The sequence below is a fragment of the Manis javanica genome, chromosome 4, assembly GCF_040802235.1.
Source record: "Manis javanica isolate MJ-LG chromosome 4, MJ_LKY, whole genome shotgun sequence".
Taxonomy (NCBI): Eukaryota; Metazoa; Chordata; class Mammalia; order Pholidota; family Manidae; genus Manis; species Manis javanica.
The window spans coordinates 135922280-135929065 of record NC_133159.1 but is presented as its reverse complement, the minus strand read 5'-3'; the positions used below and the strand labels follow the sequence as shown (position 1 = coordinate 135929065).

The 6786-nt window shown below is 38.3% G+C and overlaps 1 protein-coding gene across 3 annotated transcripts in view; it reads left to right on the top strand.

The window, feature by feature from the left end:
• The window catches only part of NSRP1 (nuclear speckle splicing regulatory protein 1), a 65144-nt gene that overhangs the window by 47628 nt on the left and 10730 nt on the right, over window positions 1-6786 (top strand). The window lies entirely within an intron of this gene.

The window sequence follows — 6786 nt, the reverse complement described above, 5'->3', positions numbered from 1 at the left end:
GTAAGATGAAAGAGTGAGTTAAATGCATCTGGTGAAGTATTACAGCTCATACATTTTTAAGTATCAGCTTTCATGTCTAGTTGCTGAGACTAAACAGAGTAGGTGTGTAAAAAGAAATAATTTTATTTTGACCCTTGTTTTCTGAAAAAATATGTAAGATGTTTCTTGATTTATATAGATTTCAGCTTTCTTGTATAAATTCAAAAGGAAACAAACTCAGTGAAGAATTAGCTCTTTATTACTCTGATGTACATTAAACCTGTTTCTGCTTTCATATGACTCAGTAGGTTGACAATGAATTATTAATAATTCCTTCTACTGAGTTTACTTTCTTATAAAAAGTCTCTTTACAACCAAAGTGATTTCACAATTTTATGATTATTTGAAATTCATCTACCAGGTAGTTTTCAGTAGACTTGTTAGCACCTTATTTTTGTATAGTGCTGTATAGTATTTCCATGTACTTTTTATATATACTACATTATATTTTTTAAATTCTCGCAAATCTGCCTGTCATCCTGAGTAAGAAATCTGAAATTAAGGGGATAGGATACCCCTCATGATCACATGACTAACTATAGAACTAAGCCTGAAGGTTCACTAATTTTTCTACTACCATGCCAGTGTATTTTAGATTTAGTTGCTGTAGAACATTCATGAAATTAACTTATACCAAGGTACCTTTTCAATTTTAATTCTTTCCCCTCCACATTTTCTTTAATTTTTGGCACCTGTATCACCCTTGTCTGACTAGAGTCCTGCATAAGGATAAATTTCTTAAGCACTTTCTATGTGCCAGACATTATAGCAACTATAAGAGTAGTTCTTACACCCATTTAAGAGATAGATGTTCTTATAATCCCCACTTTACAGTTGAGGAAATGAAGGCAAAAAAGGATTACATGAGGAGTATAACAACAAAGCAAAAACTGAAGGAACAAAACAGCAGCAGACTTACAGAACCCAAGAATGGACTAACAGTTACCAAAAGGAAAGGGACTGGGGAAGGTGGGTGGGAAGGGAGGGAGAAGGGGATTAAGGGGCATTATGATTAGCACATATTAATGTAGGGGGTGGCATGGGGAAGGCAGTATAGCACAGAGAAAACAAGTAGTGACTCTATAGCATCTTACTATGCTGATGGACAGTGACTATAATGGGGTATGTGGTAGAGACTTGATGATAATGGGGGGAATATAGTAACCACAGTGTTGCTCATGTGATTGTATATTAATGATACCATAATTAAAACAAAACAAAAAAAAAAGGATTACATGAGTTTCATGAGGTCTCATAGTTAGTAAATGGTCAAGTTGTGTTCAAATTCAGGCAGTGAAATCACACAGCCCAGCCTTTTAACCATGTGTTTTACTACCCCCCCGGGGAATGTGCACAGAATTATATATTTAGTTATGTTAAGATATTATCTTAATTTCATAGGAGAATTTAACAAGTAACTCAGCAACCTCAAAATAATTTAATACATACATAAAACCAAACCATGATTCTTATTATAAATGCTGGAGTGCTTTGAATTAGAATTTTAGAGCGATCTATCAAGTTCAACTTCTTCACTATATAGATGGGAGAATTAGTTCCAGAGAGTCTGATGAATTCTCCAAAGTCATGTAGGTGACTCATCTCTAGTGTTCTTTTGGCATTTTTATGCTGCCTTTTCTTACTTAAAGCATAAATCCCAAATCTAATTTTATTCTTAACTATGGCTGTTCAAAGCCACTTCTCTGTGGCTTTTACATAGTTTGTTTGTGGAAATTGGGGGTACGGCTACAGCACTTACATCTCTCACCTGCCTGTTGGTGCTTTGATCTCACACCTATGTGCTGCCTATTTTCACGTTATTCCCCATTGGATGATTCAGCTCTGCTGCTTTAATCCCAGACTAACTTTTATCATGAAGAATACTGACTTGATTATATTACTAAAATGAAAATCTGGGAGAAAATACTCTTAGAAATGTACTTTATCTAATCGTCATGTTGGATTCCCCTGAGGAAGGCGCCGCCCCAAATCACTCACCAAAGACGTTTCTTGATGCAACAAGCAAGAGGAATTTATTCGGAAGCCAACTAGTTGGGGTCCAAGTCAGCCCGTCGCAGCAGGTCTCAACGAGGACCCTGAGCACTTACAACTAAGTGGTTATATAGGATTTTCTGAGGCATTCAGCCCTAGAGGATTACCATGGTTACAGATTGTTTTGTAATAACAAGATAACAATACTACATAGCAAGATAACAATACTACAAAGGCAGTAATTTTTCAAACCTACGATTTCTGGGTTAGTGCCACGTCCTGGGGGTGTAGCAAGGTAGGGTCGGCATTTATGATTAACTAACCGAGAGGTTAGCGCTGCCAGCAGTCATGATTGATTAACTTGTTTTTCCAGAGGAGTTACCTGGTTTCAGTTGTTCCCTCTGAGTCATATATCAGAATGGCTTTTTGGGCTTCAAGATGGCTACTCTTAGGCTAACTTATTTCTCAGGGAGGTTGGGGTCCTACATTCCCCACTTCTTTTTCTGAACATTCTAATCATGGAATGTTGGTTTCTTCTTGTTGTGTGAGGGTATGATACTGTTGTCTCAGCATTAGCACCTGCACAGCACTTACTCTTTCTCTAATAAAGGTTATTACTCGATTTAAAATGCAGGGACCTAAGGTGAGGAGCAATATTGAAATAAGCAGGGGTCCTGCCAAAGTGGATATTAGAGTTGTAAGCCATGGGGATCTAGAAAACCAGGATTCAAACAGGCTCTGGTTAGCTTCTCGTTCTCACTTTCGCTGATCTAATCTTTCTCTTAATTTAGACATTGAGTCTCTTACTACTCCAGTATGGTCTGCATAGAAGCAGCACTCTTCCTTTAGAGCTGCACACAATCCACTTTCTTTTAGAAATAGTAAATCTAACCCTCGTCTATTTTGCAGCACTACTTCAGAGAGAGAGGTTAGGGACTTTTCAAGTTTAGAAATAGACTGTTCTATAGTTCTCAAATCTTCATCGATAGCTATTCTTAGTCCTTCGTAATGTTGGTTTCCTTGTATAATTGCAGCTGCCCCTGGTCCTACTCCGGCTGCGACTCCTACTCTTAGTAATACAGCTAGAGTGAGTGAGACTGGCTCTCTTTTATACCTTAGTTTAGGTTCTAATTCTGCCACGAATGATAAGTCATCATGATACATTAGTCTGGGTACTAACTGGACCATGATACAGAAATCACGGGAGGAGTTGAAGGCAGAAGTAGAGACACATGGGGTCACTCCAGTGTTACAAGCCCACCATCTCTTGGGAGGAGGGATTAAATACCTGTTTTTACCAGGGAAGGCTATGGGTATGGTCTCATTCTTTCTTCTACAGATAGAGACTCTAGCTGCTGCTAGGGAAAAGGGGCGATGACCACTCTGGCTGCTTCGTGCTGAGAAGGGGGCGCAGTAAAGGGTGCAGCTAGGTCTCCATCACTGGTCAGTTGAGAGGGCTTCAGAAGGCTGGCGCTTCTATTCTGGGTTTCATTTTTATTACTATTTGCAGTTTTGTGGCTTCTGGTAAGGCTGCTGGGAACTCTGTAAGCAAGGTACTAGGCCAGTTCTTCCAAGGGGCTTTGTTGGCTTTATAAAGTCAATCTTAGTTCTTTAAAGTTGTTCACATCTGAGTCTATGCACATGTCTCTCAGGTACGACATTCCAGTCAAAGCCCTGGTAGTATAACCAGTGTTCTTAAGTAGTCTTCTCACAAGGAAAGCAGATTCTTATTGAACTCGTGCAAATAAACATACTGCCATGGAATATAAAAACAGTCACTGAAAGTTTTTAAACTCTGGAGGGATCAAGTAGAGAGAAGGATGTTTCAATTCTGCTCATAAAGATAGTCATTTACTAAACTGTTGTCAGTTTAAGAGAACAAGGTTAAAACATTTTACCAGCAACATCTGAAACAAAAAGACACAAAATCATTTTCTTTAGTTTATGTAATCTTATGTAACTAATACCTGTTCTGCTGAAATCTAGTTCTTTACCAGTTTAGGGATAATACTATAAATGACAAAAGACTTACAAATGACAATGGTTAAAGATCTGATGAGAGCTTACTGTAAAACAGTTGACATAAGGAAATTCTGATATTTCTGTAATACAAAACATTTAGTAACAAAGTTTAGCATCATTCTCTTTGACAGTGCTTTCCTGGTAAATAAATATATATATATCAGATAAATAAGCCAAATTAGTCAAATACTTTCTCTAGTGAGAAAAAATTCTTCTGACATGTTCCAGGGGCCCTCTGGAAAATATCAGAGTTAACTAGAGGTAAAAGCACCTTTTTGCATTTAATTTTTTTAGAACTATCATTACACATTTATTGTCTATATACTCAGCACAGTAAACAAGATATCTTAAAAAGTGGGGCAGCAGGGGAGATTGCTGCTGTCAATTTTTAAAGACAACATACAGAAAGTCAAACTAATTTTAGGTTACTAAGCATTCTTGAGAGAATGGTAGCAGATGGTAGATTCTTCTGCTTTCATCTTCAGGAGGGGAAAAAAGCTACAATAAGAATTCATATTTAGCTGAAAGAACTGTCTAAACTCAAGGCAGAGTATAATATCACCAGGCATACAAAAGACCTGTTAGAGATACATACAAAGAATGAATATGGCTATAGTCAAATTCAACTTAAAAGTTTAAGCAGAATCTCAAATTTAAATGTCTCTTTCTTTCACACAGATATTCAGATATGACCAGAAATATGATTTGAGATGAAAGAGGTCAGGCATTTTACTTCTTCATTTAGGGACTGAGAAATGATGACCTTTGGCTTACAATCAATAGCTTACAAACAGTGAAAATAATAAGAACATAACTCAGCATAAGTGTCTAAGATACAAAAAAGCAGAGAAAGTACTTAAGTTTACAGGTCTTCCCTGAAAGCTTCAAGAATGTTTTACTCTTTAATAGTAGATATAAGCTGCTATGCAAATTCTATTAAAAGCTCTAAGATTATTTGCATTAAAAAATATGGAGAGTCCCCCATGTTTTTTTTTAAAACATACAGCATATAAATTAAACAAGAAGACCTGGTGGTTCTCAAAAAATCTATTACAACTTTTCTCAAAAGTGGTCACACGTTCGTCTATCTAAACCTTTACAGTGAAACCTGTTTTTCTGGGAGAAACATAATCTTGTCCAGATTCTACAGTTTAATAAATTTTGGTTTGTTAACTAAGTGCATTTAATCAGCTGAAAAAAGCTTTGTTACTATTCTGCTTAGGAATTCAATTTTTCAGGCCATGCAATCATTTTTAATAACAAAATATTTCAAAGGCAAATAAAGGTTATACAGTTGTTAACAAACTTTAGCTTTTAGTCCCTTTAACATTACGATTTCATGGCAACTCACTGAGACTTTAAGCATGAGAAACTGCTGTGATCTTTCAACGTAGAGAAATGCCCTCTCTATCACTTTAAGCAGTTCTAACCAGAACTCAAAACTATTAGAAACTTCAAGCTCCAGTGAACACTGAGAAGCAGGACACTGCAAACTGTCAAACCAACATTTCCTAGACTGACAAACTTACGAACACATTCTACAATTTCTGCAACCATGAGCTTCACAGCACAATCTCCCAGCAAACACAGAGCACATCTTCTCAACTTAACAAAACTCTAAGGCTTTAAGTTACTACAAAGATTCTCAGGCTGCAGGTAGGCATACACACTGCAACACACAATTAAAAAGGTGTTCACTTGCCACACTTATCCAGTTCACTTACCTGCAACAACTATGCTAGCCTACTCACAAGACCCCCACTGAACACTAGACAAAGCCAAGCTTCTAAGCATTCTATTCTTAAAAGATTTAGCAGATAACATGACTCAAATGACTCTAGGTAAACTCAGGCAGCCGACAACTACCAGGACATGCCCGCCTCAGGCAAACTCAAATTAGCATTAATGCTTAACACTTTTTTATCAGGTTTTCTGGAAGTTTTAGAACACTCAATTTTCACAAGCGCTTGTCTTTAAATCAATTTCATTAATACCATCCGGAGGTAGAAAGATATATTCATTTACACACTTAGGGGGTTGTCTGAGTCTGTCCCATTGTCAGTATAACAATTATTAGGCACATGAAAGACACAAAAAACAGAGACACACACAGATTAAGACACACAGCGGCCGCTTTTTGTTTTTTCTCATTTTTTCAAACAGAAACCGAAAGGAATCAGAGGGTTGATATTCCTGGCGCCTGAAAATCAACCCTATCTCATCAGATTCACCTTGCCAGAAAAACAGACGGGAGGCTACCAGGCGTCCCTGGCCTCCCAACATCCCCGAGGCGTCCCCCAGGGTTGCAGCCTGCGGTGCTCCTAGTACGTCTACGCAGTCTCGACCCCTTTATGGGATCGGGACAGCTGCCAGACAGTGGGTACCCCTTTTCAGAATTCTGACCGGTCTCACTGAAAAACAGAAGACAGAACACAGACAACTCAAGGCGCCACTAATCTTACCTCTTCCTCCAAGAGCGACTTCGGGAGTGAAGCGGGGTGAGCGCATGATCCCGGACGAGCCCCCAAATGTTGGATTCCCCTGAGGAAGGCGCCGCCCCAAATCACTCACCAAAGACGTTTCTTGATGCAACAAGCAAGAGGAATTTATTCGGAAGCCAACTAGTTGGGGTCCAAGTCAGCCCGTCGCAGCAGGTCTCAACGAGGACCCTGAGCACTTACAACTAAGTGGTTATATAGGATTTTCTGAGGCATTCAGCCCTAGAGGATTACC